The sequence below is a fragment of the Ictidomys tridecemlineatus genome, chromosome 13 (genome assembly GCF_052094955.1).
Source record: "Ictidomys tridecemlineatus isolate mIctTri1 chromosome 13, mIctTri1.hap1, whole genome shotgun sequence".
NCBI classification, from domain to species: Eukaryota; Metazoa; Chordata; class Mammalia; order Rodentia; family Sciuridae; genus Ictidomys; species Ictidomys tridecemlineatus.
The window spans coordinates 56,175,315-56,196,596 of record NC_135489.1 but is presented as its reverse complement, the minus strand read 5'-3'; the positions used below and the strand labels follow the sequence as shown (position 1 = coordinate 56,196,596).

Sequence of the window (21,282 nt, the reverse complement as noted above, 5' to 3'; positions counted from 1 at the left end):
TCATATATTTGTTAATCCATTGTTTTTCTTATTCTGTGAAATGTCTGTTCAGTTCCTTTGCTCATTTATTGATTGGGTTATTTGGTTTTTTGGTGTTGAGTTTTTGAGTTCTTTATATACTCTGGAGACTAATCCTTTGAGATGTTCATGCAATGAAGATTTTCTCCCATTTTGTAGGATCTCTCTTCACATTATTGTTCCCTTTGCTGAGAAGAAGTTTATACTAAAGAGACATAGTAACAAAAACAGCATTGTATTGGCACCAAAACAGACATGTAGACCAGTGGTACAGAATTGAAGACACAGAGATAAACCCACATAAATACAGTTATCTCATACTAGACAAAGATGCCAAAAACATACATTGGAAAAAAAGATAACCTCTTCAACAAGTGGTGCTGGGAAAACTGGAAATCCTTATGTAGAAAAATGAAATTAAACCCCCGTTTCTCACCCTGCACAAAACTCAAAGTGGATCAAAGACTTAGGCACTAGAACAGAAACCCTGTACCTAACAGAAGAAAAAGTAGGCCCAAATCTTCACCATATCAGCTTAGGAATAAACTTCCTGAACAAGACTCCTAATGAGCAAGAAGAAAAATCAAGAATCAATAAATGGGATGGATTCAAACTAAAAACCTTCTTTCTCTATTTATACCTACGACTCCTATCAGTACCCAGATAACAAGGCTGAGGTGCTGAATCTCACTTTGCCTTCCTAATATGACCATATTTATTAGAGTTATTTTCCTGCTTTTAGTATTACCTTTTCTGTTGGTGTTTGGGGTGAATGGCTGGTACATGCTGGTTAGTTGGGACTCTTTCCCCACCCTGCAGTCAGGCCTCTGACCTAGGATGCTGGTAACACTTCCAGAGCTATGAAACAATGGAATGGGTGATTTGAAGAGTAGTGACTTCCCTGTCATTGACAGGATGTAAGTAGATGCTGGGAGAACCATCAGAGGTATGGTCGAAGGACCTGGTGACTACAAGAGACCATAACCAAGTAACTTAAGAATAGCTGAATTTTCTTTTTAACCTCTAACCCTATTATATGCCACCATACTTCAGAGAAAAGGCCAGTATTTTGCGTATATGTGCAATGAGATTATATTTTCAATTTATTTTTTAATCAAGTGGATACTTGTAACCCTGAAAGATTGCATTTATTCTTCACTAAATTATTTTGGCTTGTAAAGAATATACCCCATCTTTAGTATTAATCACTTACGATTTTTTCTTTTTTTGTGATACTACAGATTGAACCCAGGGTGTCAGGCATGCTAAACAATCACTTACCACTGAGTTACATCTCGACCCCTCATTTTCACGTAGTTATATATGCTTATTTTTGTTGTTGTTGTGAAGTTTCACAGCTGAAGAGTCTTTTGAGAGACAGCAAGTAACTGACTTTTTTGTGGCAAGCCAATGGCATGTCAAAGTTGAATCTATGTTGGAAACCTGTTTTGCAGACACAGAAGGCCAAACAAACAGCCAAATGATCATTTTCCCCCAATTTGGATGTGGGAAAGTGAGTATGTGCTTGACTTTTATTTTTAGAATAACTTGAAGATGGATAAATAGGTTTTCCTCTATGTTAAGTGTTGGCAATTTTGTAGCAAGTCCAAAAGGGAGAAATTTAACTCCAAGGAATTATGCTAAGTGTTTGAAAAATATCTACTACTTAGGATCATTTACTGTGTGCCAGACATGAGGCCAGTTATTTTGTTAACAGGACAGATTATATAGTATGCTCCAGGCTAGTACTTGAGTTGCATATTACTTCTATCTCATTTAATTTCCCAAGTAACACTATGGTATTTTTATCATTTCTATGTTAGAGGCACTAAAATTGAGGGTATCACAGTTTAAGGAAATTTGCTCAAGTTCATAAAATCAGTAAGTGTGAATAACAAATTTGGGATTAGAACCCAGATCTTCTTGTCTCCAGTCTCAAGCTTGTTCTTTAAAGTTTTCCTAAGTTCTTCCAGTCTTATTTTATACCATAATACAAGAAGTTAAAAAACATTCAGATCTTTTGATATTTAAGACTATCTTTTGATTCATATTGATAGTATTTCTGTGTGTTCAATTATTCTGATTTTTTGTGTATGTGGACAGAGACTGAACCCAGGCCCTGTTGCATGCTAAACATGGATTTTTTTATAACTCTCTAAAACCTAAAATAGCACTATTACTCTATTATAGTTGATAGAAACAGGATTAGTCAATTTATGTCTTAGGCTATTTGTGAAACCCACCCCAATGTAAATGTATTTACATAAATGAAGTACTGAAGTAGTGTCAAGAATCTAGCTATTAATATTACTGGGTTTTTTTTTTTTTGACAGTGCTGGGAATTGAACCCTGAGCTAGGAAAGTACTCTACAACTGAACTACATTCCCAATCCTAGGTATTCATCTTTTTGAAAGTTATTTCCTCTCAAAATTTCTATATGAGATGTTCCTGATGAACAACCTTTGTCTTCCTTGTACATCAGAGTTAATAGAGAAAAAAATGCTCCTCACTTAACAGCTTCTATTTTTTTTTTTGAAACTGAGAAATTTGCACAGATGACTGTGTGTCCCTGATACAGCACACACAAATTCCTCTATCATGGTCTCAGGACAGATTATATAGTATGCTCCAGGCTAGTACTTGAGTTGCATATTACTTCTATCCCTGATTTTGAAATTTTCTGTTATAGGCAAAACTGTTGCACTTAAATTTGCATTTATTTTGTAGTAAGGCTGAAGAAAAACAAACAGTACAAAACACTAAATATAGACAAAGTAGACTTCAGGTCAGAAGGAAATTTTAATATCCAGTTAAGCTGGACAATTGAAAATTGTGTTGGGACTTTTAGTTTTATTTACCATATTGCCAGTTCTAGAGGCACTGTAAGTGGTTGTTTTAAATCATTGTAAAACACACATTTGAGTTTATCGCTTCAGCTATTATCCTCATTAACTACTTTCTTTTTAAAATATCTCTAATTTGAAGAATTAAAAAAATAAAATCATATAGAACCATCTAAAGCTAACCTAAACTTAAGTCTTAGTTTCATTTTTATTGTAGTGATAAAATAATGAATTAAGATCAATCTTTGTTGAACATTTCTGTGTTGTTGAAGTTGTCTCAACTGTATTTCATGAATGAAAAATATATTCTACATCAATGCTTATATGAAATTCCTTTCAAGTATAAAATATTATAGAAAAATTCTGCTTTCACCCTAAGTTTTTGTCAGACCTGGAGCCTATATCATCATTCTTGGGTTGTGTATATGTAGAAGGTCCAATTATTTCACATATTTTGTGCTTAAGTAATAAAAGTTTGTAAGGACCAGAATGGACTCTGGGAAATGAAAGTGGACTCTTACCATTATGAGAAAACACATGGTAACTTGAAAGATTCATCATTCCTTAGTTTTCAAAAAGATGTCACCAGAGGATGTGTGATTCAGAAAATGAGATGTCATTTTTTTTAAAATTGATTTTTTTAAAAAAATGAATGACATTGGATTGCATTACAATTCTTATTACACATATACAGCACACTTTTTCATATTTCTGATTGTATATAAAATATGTTGACACCAATTCGTGTCTTCATACATGTACTTTGGATAATGATGTCTATCACATTCCACCATCCTTGCCAATCATCTGCCCTCTTTCTTCTCCTCCCACCCCTCTGCCCTATCTAGTATTTATCTATTCCTCCCATTCTTCCCCTCCCTACCCCACAATGAGTCAGCCTCCTTCATTTTTTTCTCCGTTGAGCAAATTTGTCTATGAATTTGCTTTCAAATTTGATATATAAATTGTTGCTTAGTGTTTAATAGCCTGGCATTTCTATGTTAAAAGGATGTCTTTCTGTGCTTTTAGGGTTCCTATCTTCCCTCCCCACCAAGTTATAAAGCAACTTTATAATGTGGCAGCAGAGAATGTCTACATTATCATAAGCTCAAAATATTGGAAACCTGAATGTGCTCAGTGTGGGTAGCACTCAACTAACCTGGATTGTTACCTAAAGCACAGCCTTTCTCCTGGACTATGCAGTTTAGCTGGTGTGTATCACTCTTCACTCAATTTGAAATGACTAATTAAAAGTCATTTATCTGTGGCTATTGTATTACTCAGGAAATGTGGAACCTGAAGTGTGAAATTTCTGTTTATCAGTGCCTCATAGTAAATCCCTTCCCTAAAGGCAAGTAATTATGGAGCCAGACATATTTTTTCCTCTGCTGGAGAGAAGGTCATGTAAGAAGCTTCCTTCAGCATCCAAAATACTGTAAATTTGTTGAGACAATCTCGCCTCCCTGACATGTTGATTACACTTCACATCACACTGAATACCAATGACTTATTTTGTAAGGTTTCTGGAATTCTCCTTCATCACAATTGCAGAGTGTCAGTTTGGTCTGATGGAGATGGATGTGGAACAACTGTTGATTGGAAGCTCTTGATACAGACAAAGAATTCAAACACAGCCTCTGCCTGGAGATTCATCAGTGAGCATCACTTATCAATCATAATTTTTCCAATGGAAAAGATCAAGACTATTTGCCATCCATCATATCTATTTAACTATACTCCAGAGTGAATTAAATGGTATTTAACAACTTTTATCTTGCAAAATTTACTCACTCTAAAAGGGAATAGCAATTCTCCATCAAGCTGTTGTTTTGTTTATGGGTTTAAGATTATGACACTGGTTTGAAAACATTCAATATCTAATAAATTCTTTTCAGAGTCTTCATGGCCCCTTGATACATACCCCCAAGTTTTTTTTTTATTCATGATAAAAATAAATTTCAAATTTAGTAGTAGAACAATAGAAATAATATTGTGAAGATACCAGGGTATAAGATTAGTAGCTTATTCCTACATATGGATGTTCTGAATTGAAACAATCTTGATTGTTATTGCAAGTATCCATAAATACTAGAGCCCTTCAGACACTTTAAGAAGTATTATTGTAGGACCATAGAATCCTTGAGTTAATATATAAAGATCTCATCCAGTGCTGTTCATTCACAGCTAAGAAATCTGGGCTCTAACATGGGTGTATGAGTGTCACAACAAGGCCATCCAAATGATCTGCAGAAAAACAAGAATAAAAAATACAGGTCTCCTAACTCAGGAATAGCTTTCATTTGATTTCACTATTTACCTTCATTTAGAGGTTCTATGTGGAATCTGTGAACCTCTAGTATCTTGGGGGATTTAAGGAGAAGAGAAAGACTACATGGTGAGAAGTTTAATTGTATGTAAAAGTTGATCCATTGATTTTGAGTGATGAGAAGTGATATGAGGAAAACAAGGAAAAGGAGACCACACTTTACTCATGCTTCTCTCCAGCTCATGTAATGTCTGGCGGTTGCCAAAAAATTGATTCAAGAACTGTCCCGATAGAGTTGCTGTGTGTTGCCATCCTGGTTAATTTATATATCTGTAGAGGCAAAGCACGCTTTTTGTTCCTTTTGTTTTGGAAACTAGAAAATCCAATAAGAAGACATATTGTAATGTCTTGATGGAAATCATTGGTTTAAAACTTTATGTATTAATCAGGATTAGATGCAGCCCAAGATGATGGAGAATACAAAGTGAGAATGGTGTAGGCAAGTAGAATATATTTTTCATTCAAGTAAAGAGAGTGCAGAGGTAAGTAGTCTGAACATTCCTTCTCTCTTACTCTCCCTATAGTCTTATGTTAATCAGCTTTCTGTCACTGTGATAGAATACCTGAGACAAATGACTTTTAAGGTGGAAAGATTCAGTTTGGCTTAGTTTCAGAGGTTTAGTCCATAGTCTCTTGGTCCTATTGCTTTGGGCCTGTGGTGGCACAGTAGTACATCATGGCAGGAATATGGGAAGAAGTCCTGTTCATTTCATGGTGGCTGGGAAGCCAAGAAAGAGGAAAGGGGGTGGTGGGACAAATCTTCCCTTTAAGGGCACCCCCACACACACTGACATAACTTCCTCCCACTAGGTCCCACCTCCTATATAATCTACCATCTCTCAGTAGGACCACAGTCTTTTCAGATCCAAATCCCAATAAATCCCAGAGTGGCAGCTGAGGGCCAAGATGCCTGCTCAAGACCCAGCCATCATGTCTTTCTTTTAGCTGGCTTGGAGAAGTATGTGATGAAGGACAGAAGTGGGGAGAAGAGTATGGGGCAGTATGAACTGGAGTGTGATGTGGAGTCAGGAAGCAATCACATAATACTTCATTGCCATTGGCCAGAACTTAATTATGGGAGCACTTCTTGCTTGAAGGAAGACTGAGAAATTTAGTCTATACTCTAGGTAGCCAGGAGTCTAGCTAAAATTGGGAGAACATCACTATATTTGATTTTAATAAATGATAATATTTGAACTTAAAGATTTAGTGTGCATTTTTTTCTTGGCATGTGTTATAGTGCCCCATGAAGACTTTGTCATTTGTGTTGTATAGTCCATTAAAGACTTGATGGCTGACCAATCTTCACCTCACATTCTCTCTGAAAAAATCCATTTTTTTAAAATGTATTTTTTAGTTGTAGTTGGACACAATACCCTTATTTTATTTTTACATGGTGCTGAGGATTGAACCCAGGGCCTCACACGTGCTAGACAAGTGTGCTCTACTGCTGAGCCATAACCCTAGCCCCTGAAAAATCCATTTTTTTTCATCAGTGAATTCTCTTTACCAGTTATTTTTCCTATCATGAGCTGAAAGACTTAAAAGTATAAATGCCCTAGAACCTTCTATCATGGCATTTCTTTTTAGTACCTATATTTATTTCTCTGTTGCCTTTGATGTCTATTACTTGAAATGAAAAGTCAAGTGAGAAGTTTAATTGGCTGTAAAAGTTGATCTGAAGGATTTCTGGGGTCACACTCTTCTTTCAGAGAGCCACTGGGACTCTGTCAGAAGTGTCCCTGGCCAGAAAAAAAAAGATAGATAAAATGAAATTCTTTGTTTTGGATTAGGACTTAGTGTGTTTTCTGAGCAGTGGCCCCATAACACAAAGACATTGAAGTACACTTTAATCTTAACCAGCTAGTAGTATGAGAGATTTGCAAAGATTGATTGTGGAAAGAGTAAATTTAAAAAAAAATGTTAATGATCTCCTAAATGTAAACATATAACTTTAAAATAGGAAATTAAATTGATTTACATAGAAGATATTTGCCTTTGGGCACTATATATGCTTTATCTAATTTAATTCCCAGCCAGGTGCACACTTAAAGTCTCAACATCTTGGGAAGCTAAGGCAGGAGGATCACTTAGTCCAGGAGTTCAAGACCATTTGGGGCCCAATGGATGAGAAAAGAGAGGGCCAAAGATGTTAGGAAACATGTATATTTGTCACATAACCATTAAAGATTGGACTGTTGGTCTGAATTGAGTAGAGTCCAGTGCTTAATTAAGCTTCAAGCTGTTCTGAACAGCCTAAGGGAAAAGGAAAAGGATCTAAGCATCCAATTGCTACCTATGCCACTTGCTACCTGTGTGGTCACCAATTGTCATTAAACTTTTCTTTGCCTGGTTTTTCTCAAGTACAACAATTGCAGTGCCTATCTTACCAAATTTAATACACTGTTTTGAGGATGTAATAAGATAATCTGTGTGAAAATATTTGGTGTACTGTATCATGCTACATAAATGAAAGTTCATATATTCCACTGCATTTTTAAATGAAATTTTTACAACGGTCTAAAAACCTAATGTCTAAGAGTTGTCTGTTAACCAGTTGGTAATTGTGAAATACCAAAACATCGGATATAGAGAGACAGTTGCATAACAAAATTTGAATAATACTACTTTTAAAAAGGGAGACTGGCTAAAACCTGATATTTTAACAAATCAGAAAAATGGAACTCTCACTTCATTTAATAAATTGACTACATGATATAAGTATGTAATTGATTTAATGTCAGTGTATTGGCCCTTAAATATTTTGGACATAAAACCAAAAAGAAGAAATGTATATATAGTGTAATTATTTCTTGCCTGCTTTGGTTTGTGGACTGATTTTATAGAGAAACCTATGCTCTTTTAAATTACAGACTAAGAGCCTCCAAACAAACTATCAAAATTAATAATATGTGTATTTACATAAAACTAGAACGAATTATTTAGCAGCTTTTATTATGGGCTTAGTGTGCTCTTATCTAAAAGGGTTTATGAGTATTCTGAAATAACTCAAAATTCATCAAACAAATGGGAATGATTACCATGAAATCAGGCTTCTCACTTAGGTTTTTCTGCAGTTATGGGAAAGCATCACACTTGGGTTTATGTTGTTTAGACTGACTGAGGGAAATCCTTTTTAAAGCCTAAAGGAGACTGTACATTTAAAGAATTGCTCAGTAGAGCTTCTTAAAAAGGTCTTGTGAAAAATAAATAAAATCAAGTTAAGAAAAAAAGTCAGATTATATATGCCTACAGATTTGAAGATCAAAAAGCCCAAAATCTGTTGGAGAATGCTGGCTTCTGTTATAAAAGAATTAGTGTATTTGTTTGCCTGTAAGTCTTAAAGGCAAGATAGGTACTCAGAATGAATATTGAGTGCTAAAGGTTTTGTCCTAAGGCATTAAAATATGATAAAATTTAGGAAACTGAATTTGCAGGGGGAAAAAGTCTTTTATTCTGTAGAGAAGCATTTCTTCAAGAAGCACAGTGTGGGAGTGAGGTGGAGTAATTATCTGCCATATTTCAGAAAATATTACGTAAAAATAAAGTAGTGCAACTGCCCCACACTCCCAATACCTATGAGAGGGCTCTGTCATCCCTTGGCTCCCAGCAGAATTTAAGAACCATATAATTAGCTTATTTGTTATGCTTATTATTTATTTTGTCTCACCTATTAAAATATATTCTAAATATCCAGAACAAACAGTGCTTGGCACATGGTAGGAAATAAGTAAATAGTCATTAAATGAATAAATGAATCAAAAACTAGGGTTTTTCTTGTTGTTGTTGTTCCTGTGGTCCTCTGTTTATTTCTCTAAAATTGAGAACTGAATTGGATACTCCTTCCCCAGCAATTACGAGATGACTGAGTAACTAGAGCTACTATTAAAATAATTTTGTTCAAAGACATTATCTTTTTTCTATCCTCACCCATTCCTGCCCCATTTCATAGCTGGTGATTGAACCTGGGCCTTGCACATGCTAAACTTGTGCTCTGTCACTAAGCTACATCTCTGTGCCTCTAAGCCCATTTTCAGCTGAGCCTGATGTACTCTCCAAAGGTTATTTGTTTGAAGTTCAAATGTATGTGTTCCCTGCTCCCCAGGAAATAAAAGCTAAATCCATTTAGATCTCAAACTTCAGTTGAAAGACCATCAAGGTAGTGGGATTTTGAAGTCAGAGTAGTGCTGAAACCCAGAATGCCAATTTCTTTATTCCTTAGATTGTGTAAAAGATCAAATCAGAGTTTAATCTCTAGGGGTTAAAAGAAATTAAGCACTGGAATTTTATTAACCTGGGCTCAAATCCTTTGTCTTTTGGTACTGAGAAACTTGGGTTAGTTTACCAAGTTCTTCTATACTATGAAAAATTTAATAATAAGTAGGAATTTTGGGGTTGTTGCAAGGATTACATAAATAACAGAAATAAAACTGATCAGCCTATCAGTCAGTGACAATAAGACTAAGTTATTTTAGGCCAACCATATGGCTGAGAACAATTAACTCTTGTTTGTTCCCATGATATTTTGTCTTCCTCCAGAATCCCAGGCTAGTGGCTTTTTTTTTCTGACTTTTTAAAATCCTAGAACAAACTCTGAATCCTTTGAAAGTTTTGCTTTGTTCTTTAAATCTATCAATTATTTTACTGGAAACATGTAAAGGGTCAAAACACTCCTCCTAAACATGCATTGATTGAAAGTATAGGGGTGTCCAGGATACTGATGTAGAATCATTCACCTGCATTCTAGAGTGAATGCCAAGTGTGCATTGTGTAGGCACTGGAGGAGGTATGGTGCCTCTGAGCCTCCAGAAGAAGAAGAGGGGAGGAAGCCAGGAATTCTTTTACAGAAAAATGGATTTTACATACCGTCTTCTGTGGCATGAGTGAATTAGGCCTCCTGTGACAAAATGCTTAAAAACTAGAAATTGATTGCCTGTTTTGAAGCCTAGAAACCCAAGATCAAGATTAATTAATCCTGAAGGCTATAAGGGAGGATCTTCTATCTTGGTTTCTGTTAGTTTCCTGGCCATCTTTGCTGCCCCTTGACTTGTAGGTGCCTCTCTGCCTTCATGTTCATTTGACATTCTTTTTGTGTGTGGCCTCTGTGTCAGTCTCCCCTTCGTATGAGAACATAAGCCACATTGGATTAAGAGTCCACCCAACTCCAGAGTGACTTCCTCTGAACTGCTTATATCTGCAATAATCATCTTTCTAAATAGGACATGGATCTTGTGGGGACACATTTGACCCATAACAATTGGCATTTCTGTGTCCTATTTTTATGTAAGGATTACTTGAAAGATTAAAAGTCCATCTGAAGATGGTCTTTTTGTATGTAACACCTTGAAGCTTCCAGGACAGACTGAAGTTCCTGCTGTTTTCTTCTCTTCTTCTATAGGACGGGATTATCTGATGTTATTTGGGTACATGGTTCCCCACCATCATGACTGCACTTCAGAGCCCCTCTTGCAGTGGATGTAGCAATGTGATACTTAGGCTCCAGAACCAGAACTGTCCAGTTGAGCCCCTGTGGTGATGGAATTGTCTAGTATAATAGCAAATCCGCATATGGGTTTGCTGAGCACTTGGAATATGGTTACTGTCTTTAAGGAATAAATGTTTAACTTTAGGTAAATTTAATGAGTTTCAATTTAGATTTAAATATTGAATGTAGCTTATAACCCTGTATTGAACAGTGAATCTGTGACTGGGGTACACGTGGACGTGCTATGCAGAACACCCACCACTGGCCAGTTGAGGATGGAATGTACCTTTCTTTCCCTTCTGCCTCCATCCTTCTGCATGGAATGGGAGTGTGCTGACCAGAGCCCCAGCCTGACAGGATGAGGGCTGTACAATTATGGACTGGAGGTATGGGCTTGGGGTCTCTGGGGACATTGTGAAGTAGAGCTGCCATATCATTCCTACCAATGCCCACATACTGTAGCTGGGAGAATAAGATTCGGATAAGGTATCTTGTTTAACTAAGGTACATTTGAGTTCTCTGCCCATTTTGGCTAATATAATCCAAAGTAATTCCAGAAACAAAACTAGGTGTAAATCCCAGCATCATTCATGAGAGTGCTGGATTAATATTTAACAGCACCCAAAATCCTCATTGCCACCCTTTAAATGAATGACTTGAAAAACAGGAGGTAGAGTCATTGACATAGGAACCCACACCTCTCATTGCCATCCCTGGAGAGGGGCTCTTGAGAAACCTCCCTGAGAGGCTAACCACCAACTTCTTCTGGAAAAAGTTAAGACCAGTTTGCTGGTGTTTAGGATGATTTTAGAATTCCTCTGTTGATCTTCTTGATTACAACTTAAAAAGTCTAAATTTACTTAGGATGAGACAGTCACATCTGAGAAACATTTTCACTTACAAGTGACATGGTTTTAGGCCTCCTACCTGCTTTACCAGTGGCCTTTGGCGTTCCTAGCCTAGAAAAGCACCCCTGCTCCCCGTGCAATGGCCTTATGAAGAACTGGTGGGCTGTGCAGCCACAGGATGGGATGTGGGCTAGCTGTAGCTGCTGGAGAGGGAGTTGGGAGGGACAGTCGTTCTTGCCCTTACCCCCATACAGCACCATTTTAGCTGGCAGAATTACCACCCACTGTTTTTGTTGGCAGCGCTACTGCAAGCTGTGTGTGTTAAAAACCACCATTTTTTTGTCAAGCAGTTTTGATAGGGATTTGGTCTTTAAATAGAAATAGCTCATTAATTGCCTTTCTCTCTACGATCCAAAACCTTCTTGGTCTCCTTGTATAATTTGGAATATTAAAAGATATGAGCTAGTGATATTTTTATTTTAAGTGGGATTATGATGTGTGTGTGTTTTAATTTCTTAGGCCCATGAAGGAAGTACGTGTCTTGACTGCAGTAGGATTTGGAGCCCTACTTAAGTGTAATTATGATCTGAACCCATATGCTCTTCATAGTTTGAGCTCTTTTGAGGAGGTGATGGACAGGTTGTGTTTATAGGGGTCATGTGCAGAAAGGTGGGGCTTGCTGGCAGATTTGCTTACTTTAACAATAATTTTCCTGAAACTAGTGCTTTGTGGCTTATAAAGCATATATATGCCTAAAACAAAACAATCTTTGCTGAAATTCCTAAACAATTCTGCTTTTAAGTGAAATTGTGTGCCTCCCAAGGCCAAACCTGTCTCTGCTTTGTCAAGCATTTAAAAAATTCATAGCGAGTCTGATAAAAACCTGTGTTTGCAGATGACTTAAGAAATCTGCTGTCTGCCACTATAATGGCAGTTGATATTGGTAACTTACTTTTTGACTTCTTACCCAAAGTCCTTTTTCACTTTAGGCCTTAAGACCTGGTATCCTACTTGATAAGGATTTCTGTATAAATCCCCAAATCATGATGTTTTTCTAGGTTTTGCTGGGGAAATTAGAATTACAGGATAACTTTAACTTTTAACTAAAGCTTATTTTTCTTTGTGATAACAAAGAAGTCTTTGCTTAATTAATTACTTAATTAATTATTACTCTGATAATAGTAGAAGGAAATATGGTGGGGATAAGTTTAAGTTCTGATAAGATAAATTTAAATACAAGGTCTGTTGTTCATCTTTAAGTGTTTGTTGTTTTTATGTTTTAAGAAAATATTCAAATGATTTCTAAACCTCTTAGTAAAACAAGCTATTTTGTAACATCTTTTAAATCGCCAAATCTCCCTCCAAAGTGCTTTGTGGAATTAACCTTTTTTCCTAATTGTGAAACCACCTATGTGCTCAGTGGCTGTCCCTGGCCTCTTTATTGTGATAGATGCTATTTAGCTTCAAATAGGATAATATTCCTTGTATCACCAGTCTCTGTTCAGGGGTTCAGAATAGCTCTTTATTGGTCATTATAACATGGAAGACTTTCTGTTTTATATTTTAGACCTTCTAACTCCTGACTTTCTTATCTTCCTTTTGCTGTGTCCCCAATTTATCCTCCTCTCCTGTTGGTCAACTTCAGCACAAATGTGTACAAAATATCTGCCATCTCATGACTGCAGTTGATTTCATCTAATTTCTTTTGAGTGAGCACATGCCTACCTAGAATTGCTGCCTTCTCACCTTTGACTGGAACAAAATTGAACTGTGCTTTCAAACATTCATAGTCCAGTATCCAAGGCCTGAAAAGATAAGATGAAGCAAGTTCCCTGGTGGCAGGAATGATGATTGCATGTTCTTAGTGCTATGGCAGAGCCTGGCAGCAAGCAAGGCTGATACGCCCCAAATGGGTACCGTGAAACTGTCCCTCCAGAAGGATAGACTCTTGACTTCACACCCACTGACCCCAGGGAGATGTGCAGATTTGGGTTCTGTGTACATGTGTTATGGCATGAGGAAGGCTGGGGAGCCCTGGCTTAGAGGAAGACTAAGAAGTCTTTGCTTAATTAACAACCAAAGCCAATATCACTTTGTTCCCAGCTTACCTTTCCAACATGATCTACTGACTCCGCAAATGTGGGGCTGTACAACTTGGCTCATAGCTTTCCTTCCGCACCTTCAAGATAAATCTGACATTTCTAATCATATGCCTGATTTGTCTCCTGTCATTTTCACCTGTGTTATCTCCTTATGTCTCTCACCATTGTCAGTTGTCTAAGTTGTTAGCATATCATTGGGCTTTTCTTTATCCCACCACCCCTGTATTTACCTTGGTTGGGTTTTCATTCCAATGGATCTTCAGTTCTGATTTCTCAATATTGTTGTCAGTGCCACAGTTTGCCTTTATTGACCATGCATGCCACTCTAGGAAAGCAATTTCATGTCCTAGGTTCTTGATTCCCTCATCTGAAAATGAAGGGAGTTGAAATCACATTTGTTTACATGGAATTTTGTAATTGAACTTGTATCTGGAAATCTAATTACTTCATGTACATGTCGTGTGACTTTAGGGAGAAATTATATTATCTCTAAAACCCAGATGCTTCATTTGGGAAGTGAATACAGCTTGTTCCTATGGAGTTACTGTGAGAATTAAGTGGATTAATTGAGACTTGTCTTTGTAGTGTGACCCACACAGTGACGGACACCTAGTAGCCATCTGGGGAGACCTCCATGCTTCACATCCTAGAGCTTGGTTCTTCCTCTGTGAACACTTTTCGACAGCTTTCTCTGCAGGTAACAGTAATCTCTTTCTTGATTTTTGGTGCTTCCTTGACATGGAATATATAATGACAAATGTATTGAGTGTAGCCATTGTGAGGTGCAACTGCTATGGGGACAGGGAGGGACCTTATTTGGTTGGGGTGGGATGGGATGGTCACAGAAGCCTTTGCTTAGGAAGTGATGCACGAGTGAGACATGAGAGTCTCAGGAGCTTGCTCTATGGTAAGAGGTTTCAAGGTTATTCCAGGAGGATGGATTAGAGAGAAAAGTTTGAGGCTCCAAAGTAACAACGATGACATAGTCTAAGGAAGTGAAGGGACAGTATGGCTCCCTCCAGAGAGGGTGAGCCAAAGCAAGTGACAGTTTTCTGTCCCTTCTTCTGTCCCTTCTTGAATTTGGTACCTTTCTTTATCCTTTGGCCAGAACACAAGCTCTCTGCTGTATGTTTCTCCCCTTCCCTGAGATTGTACACTTCTCAAACACAGAGCCATATGTGTGCTTAGTTTTCTGACCTTTTGAGAGTAGGCCAGTCTTGTCCACCAGGTGTCAGATTCTTGCAGTTAACCCTTCACCTCTTTGGGAGAAGATGTATCCTTGGTTAGCACACAGCCTGGCACACATACATTATTTATTATAATTATATATTTTATTATATTTGTTGACCAAATGACTTTTCTGTCTGGTATTTTCTAAATTTAATAGCACTTAGAATTTTTTTCCCTCCCTCTTGTTCCTCCCACCAATTTTCACACACATTTATAACTAATTTAATATATTTTGGTTTCAACACTTATTGAAAACTTCATAAAGATTACCCAAATTTCCTGTCTGAGTCAATAAACCAAAGTGAGTTTTATTGAAATTTTTTTAAAAATTTCAGGATCTTATAAATCTTGCATTATGATTTCAAACATCTCTTCTGTTGTCCCTTATGAAATTTTTTCTTTTTATAAAAACATATTTCTGTGATTTCTAGAAGTAGGAAATGCAGTAGTGCCTGGCTTTCGGTTTTATGAATGTTTGATATGAACTTGTGAATCATGAAAATAATACTCACAAAACTACCTACTCAGCTTAGATGTCCTTTGGCTTCTTAGATATAGTCACTTGGTAAAGAATATGTTTTCCATGCTTTTGATAACTTGGATGGATACCCTTGGTTTAAAATCTATTGTGTCCATTTTTTATTAATCTTCATTAATTCTTAATTTTATAACCCTTCTTTGAAGGAAAAAGTAATGCAGGAGTTTGGCAGATTCCAGAAACATGGTGATGAGTAAGATATTGTGGAGTAGTCTTATAGATCTTTGGCTTAGTAGAATACCAGACCTAGCTAGTTTGGAAGAGGTTATAGATGTTTGTTTAGCCATATGCATTTAATTGAAAATGTTTGGAAAAATTTAATAGTTGTAGAGTGATAGTGTAACACACCCATTGTTAGCCAGTGATCTCTAACTTTATCCAATACGTATAAAAGAAAAGTTGAGGTGGATAAGAGTTGTCTTTTCTATGTGAGTCTATATTATTTTGAAGGTATACAGGCAGATATTTTCCTTTATATGCTTTGCTTTTATACATTTTAAGAAGCAATATAGGTGTAAAATAAGCTTTGAAAACAGACACATCCTGATTTGATTAGTGCTTTCTGTCATTAACTAAAATAATCCTGAGAAACTTCTGTTATCTCTCAAAGTTTTCATGTGTTCATCAATTAGATGAATGAAGTACTTCCTGTATAAAAGAGTGGTTGAGCAAGAGTGTTGAGAGAGGTTTGGTACAGGCTACGTAAGGACATGATCAGTAAGCTTCAAACTTTGTTCTCATTCTGTCTCCATAACATACACAAGGTTGAAATCCACAGGATTAATTCTTATGTATCTGCAGACTAACCGCAGTACTTTCCTCAACAAGTTTTATTTATCTATCTATCTATCTATCTATCTATCTATCTATATTTATTTATTTTATTGATTGTTCAAAACATTACAGAGCTCATGATATATCATCTTTCATAAATTGACTCAATTGGGTTTTGAACTCCCATTTCTACCCCAAATACAGATTGCAGAATCACATCTGTTACATACTCACATTTTTACATAATGGCATATTAGTGACTGTTGTATTCTGCTACCTTTCCTATCCCCTACTATCCCCCCTCAACAAGTTTTAAATGGTTAAATTTGCTTCTCTTTAAAATGCCCTTTTAAAAACAATCTCAGCATATAATTTTGCTTTGGCTGTAGGTGCTAAAGTTTGTGGTGGAATAATACCATTCTCTGTGTCTTCATTTATAATTCTGTTTTCTTGTTGGCTGCATATATACTCTTTCATTTTGGGACCCATTGCACAGTTGGATTTTTGGCTTCACTTACCTTTCCCTGCTCCTATTTTGGCCCATCTCCTTCTATTTTATTTTGGCAACACTGACACATATGCTATGGGTCTGCCCTGTGCAGCTTTCCTGTTGCAGTATTTCTTTACTCTTTTTGATTTTCAAAATGATAAGTTTATATTTTAGGTATGTGAAAATGCTTTAGAAATTCTGGTAAAATATAGATTAGTTGACATTTTAGTTCTTAGCCTCTGTTGTGCAGTTCTGTTTGGTTTTCTGTTTCTTCTTTACCCTGTTGAATATACCTCAAAGTTTTTGTCCTCAATAAATAATTATTAAGAATTTTAATATGCTCATCTCTGTGCTGAATCTTGTACCAGGCAGTTTAAAGAGACCCTTACAGTACTCAATATTTCCTGTGCTTATTACAGGCCATGTTTCAAAGAATATAAGTTTTCTTCTTCTAGGTACTTAAATGTAAAACACATGTGGACACAGAGTCCAAGCACATGATTGAATAGTGTGTGAGTGTGTGAAACAGGCATGAGCAAGGTACACCAGAGACTAGTCTAGACTAGGCTCCCCAGATGTGACCTTCTGTCCTGTCTGCATTGTCACTGAAGATTGAGATGTCAGCCTTCTTTCCACATTGCCTAGAATAATTGCCAGGTGGTTGTGCCACTTGCAAAGCAGATAGGTTTCACACTCCCTGTGATGACCTCTTTGCAGCTGTGTGGCTTTGTTCTTTCAGTCTGTTCTCTTCAGCAATAAGAAAAACAAACAAACAAAAATGACAACAACAACAAAACAAACTAACAGGAATAGTTTGGGGGATCCCAGGCCATGCACTTCCCTTTGTGGAGGCCAAAGGGAGATAAACCTCTCCTTGGCAGTTGGGATGTGTATCTATGACTTCTTGCAGGCACTGTGAAGCTTAATGCAGGTAATATGGGGTGACCACACTGCACAAGTGACTGAAGGAATCCAGTGATCCTGAACAGACTACTTCAGTGGCGTAGTCCTGTCTGTGTTCCCTTCTCCAGGCCTCTACCAGAGCATGTTTCTGCAGTCTACCACTTACTAATTTCCTGTTTGATGAAGTGCTCTTCTATATAAATATACCAAGGCATACTTTGTGATATTTGGAACCAATAGTCTGAGGATAATAAACAGACAAATCAGCCTTGGGATGCAGTTAAGTGGTAGAGCACTTATCTAGTATGCAGGAGGCCCTGGGTTCCATCCCCAGAACTGGGGGTTGTGGGGGGGGAGAGGAGTGAAAACCAGACAAGTCAATATACTAGTAGTTGTGGGTGGATACAGCTCTACAGGAAGAGGGAAGATTATTAGTGAAAACACAGACAAATCAGAAATTTCCCTACAAAATGCCTAGCCAGAAAGATCCAATATAGGCATTATTAGAGGGGATTATGAGAGATTAGGGTTGAATGGAGAAGTTACAGTGAATTTATTTTAATGGTAAATAAAACACAAAAATTGTACATGTAAATGGGGTACCCTGTGATATTTTGATACATGAATAGATTGTGTAAGTAGGTTAAATATATCTACATTCTCAAACATCTAGTATTTCTTTATGGTGAAAACATTTAGAATCCTTTCTTGGGATTGTATCAAACTAAATACACAGTAAAGAAAATCATCTCAGTGAAGAGACAACCCACAGAACGAGAGAAAATATTTGCAAACTATTTATTTGAAAAGGGGTTGACATCTAGAATATAGCCAAGTGTGGTGGCGCATGCCTGTAATTCCAGTGACTCCGGAAGCTGAGGAAGAAATACTGCAAATTCAAAGCTGCTTTAGCAACTCAGTGAGACCTTGTCTCAAAATAAAAAATAAAAAGGGCTCGGTATCTTAAAAATGATCTAAACACTCATTTCTTAAAAGAAGACATAGAAATGGCCAACAGGTATATGAGGAAAAAAACGCTAAATATCATAATGGTTAAATGCCCCTGGGTTAATCCTTGGTGCAAAAAAAAAAAAAAAAAAAAAAAGGAAAAATCCAGAATATATAAAGAATTCCAAAAACTCAATGGCAAGAAAATCCCTTAAAAGTCCTATTAAAATGGGAGTTGAGATATAGCTGGGATGGGGCTCAGTGGCAGAATACTAGCCTTGCATGCTCAACACCCTGGGTTTGTTCCTTAGTGTGTGTGCATGCATCTGAGTTCATACACACACACACACACACACACACACACACACACACACACACACACGCAAAGCAAGAAAAACTAGATTGTAGATCTAAACACTCATTTCTCAAAAGAAGACATAGAAATGGCCAAGAGGTATATGAGGGAAAAAAAGCTAAGTATCATTGATCAGTACAAATCAAATCCATATTGAGATAGCATCTAACTCTAGTAAGAATGACCATTATCAAAAAGATAAAAGGTAACAAGTGCTGGCAGGCGATAGAGAAAAGGGAACCCTTGTACACTTTCGGCGGGACTGTAAATTAGTATAGCCATATGGAAAATAGTATGAAGGCTCTTTAAAAATTAAAAATATAACTGCCCTATGATCCAGCAGCGCCACCAGTAGATATATAACCAGTGGAAATGAAATCAGTAAATAAAAGAGGCATCTGGAATCCCATTTCATGTCAGTAATAACCAAGAAATGGAAATAACATATGTTCATCAACTCATAAATAGATACAGATATGGCACATACATTCCATTGAATACTATTCAGCCACGAGAATGTGTGAAGTTCTATCATTTGCAGCAACATGGATGAAACAGGAGGTCATTATGTGAAGTGAAATAAGCCAGTCCAGACAAATACCACCACCATTGGAATCTAAGAGTTGATCTCATAGAAGTTGAGAACATCCTTAGCAAAGGTTGAAGAAAGCAGAGGGGAGGGAGATTGATTAATGGGTACAAGTTACAATTAGATAAGACCAAGAAGTTCTGGAGTGCTGTTGTGAGTAGTTCTGGATAGGACCAAGAAGTTCTGAAGTGCAGTGTGAGTATCGATAGCAGGTATGTGCTGTGTATCTCAAAAAAGTAGAAGAAAGGACTTAGAATATTTTTGCCTTAATGCAGTGATAAATGTTCGAGGTTTCTCATTTTGAAGGTCCTTGAGGAGTTGGATATTTTGATTTGTTGACTCAGCATGGCTTTGTCTACATGAGAAGAGGAATGAGGAAGTGGTGGCCCAGCCTCTTGGGGTGTGGACAGGGAAGGCCTTCCTGCTCCAGTAGAGGACAAGGACATGCATATGACCCACATGGAGGAGTAGGCACAGGCTTCATAGCTCATTGAATGTGGGTTCAAAGTAAAAACAGAATTTGAATACAGGTACAAGAATTTAAATTCTACTAACTGTGCCATTTGGCTTTTGAACTGATTGAAAACACAATCTGCCTCATCTCCATGTAGCATTTCATACATATCATTGGCCCAAAGTGTGACCAAGTCTTCACAGAGTGGTAGGTTACTACCATATTTGTGTCTTCTTCAGACTTTTGATTTGTGCTGGTTCCTCCATGTGTACAATTTCCTCGCTGTGCAGGAGCCTGGGGTAGAGGTTTGAATAATATGGAATTGTAAGCTGAGGAGCTCCTGTGGTCATTCCCTTTTCTTTTTTTTTTTTTTTTTTTTGTTTTGTTCTAAGCTCTATAATTTTATTTGAAAAACCTATACTTATAATATAAATAAGAAATTTGGAATACATACTGAGGGAAAAAATGTAAATGACTTTTTTTATTATTATTAACTAAGAGTATATCTTCTTTTCCTGAAATCAAACAGTATCTGCTTTTTTGGATATATTTTCTTCTCTTTAAAGCCAGAAACCACAAAAGAAATTTAGGCAAGATCCTTGAACTGCCAATTTATACAGGATATATCTAAGTGTGCATTAATCATAAAAATTCAACATCTTTAGAAATTAGAGAAGCATAAAATCAACTCCCATCATAAATAAATATAAGTAGTATCAATGTAAATATATAAACTCAATCAGAGCTTAAATTATCTATTTGTGAATACTATTTGGGTCATACACTTTTCAATACAAAACTTCTTCTCTCCCTAATCTTTCCCTTGCCCAGGGATAATTTGAACAACTTTGTTCTACTTTGAATTCTTTGTAAGATTTATCTTCATTTCCTCTGTTCTATGAGACTCCTATATTTCCTTGTACTGTTGGGCCAAACACCATTTTCTCCATCATACTGTGTGGGACTGAAGCTGCTGTTCCAGCTTTGATATTAATTTCCTTTCTAGCACAGCAGTTCTGAGCTGGGGTGCATTAGCATTTCTTTTCAATTTTGAAGAGATTTTGATCTCTGAGCACCCTTGCCATGTATCTGTGCTTTCTTCTTTCTTTTTTTTTTTTTCTACTTGGAATGAAACCCTGGGCCTTGCTCATGCTAAGCAGGTGCTCCACCCCTGAGCTACTTCCTGCCCCTGAGAGCTTTTTTGATGGTTCATGGTGATTGCATTCAATGTTAAGTTAGGTTTCTCTAGTTATGCTTCTGATTCGAATTGAAAAAGCAAACAAGCAGTTAGTCTGAGGCATCTGTAAACTTGCCTGGTGTAATCCATTGCCTCTCCAAGAGCTGTTGCTTAGCATGCTCAGTTTGTCCAGGATTGATT

General features: G+C 36.9%; 1 protein-coding gene across 1 annotated transcript in view; it reads left to right on the top strand.

Moving 5' to 3' along the window:
- LOC144369871 (uncharacterized) overlaps nt 1–21,282 on the top strand; it is a 130,719-nt gene that overhangs the window by 72,510 nt on the left and 36,927 nt on the right. Inside the window, exon 3 of the transcript XR_013429701.1 lies at nt 14,209–14,320. The gene's annotated coding sequence lies outside the window, so the exon portion shown is untranslated. The remainder of the gene's footprint in view (nt 1–14,208; nt 14,321–21,282) is intronic.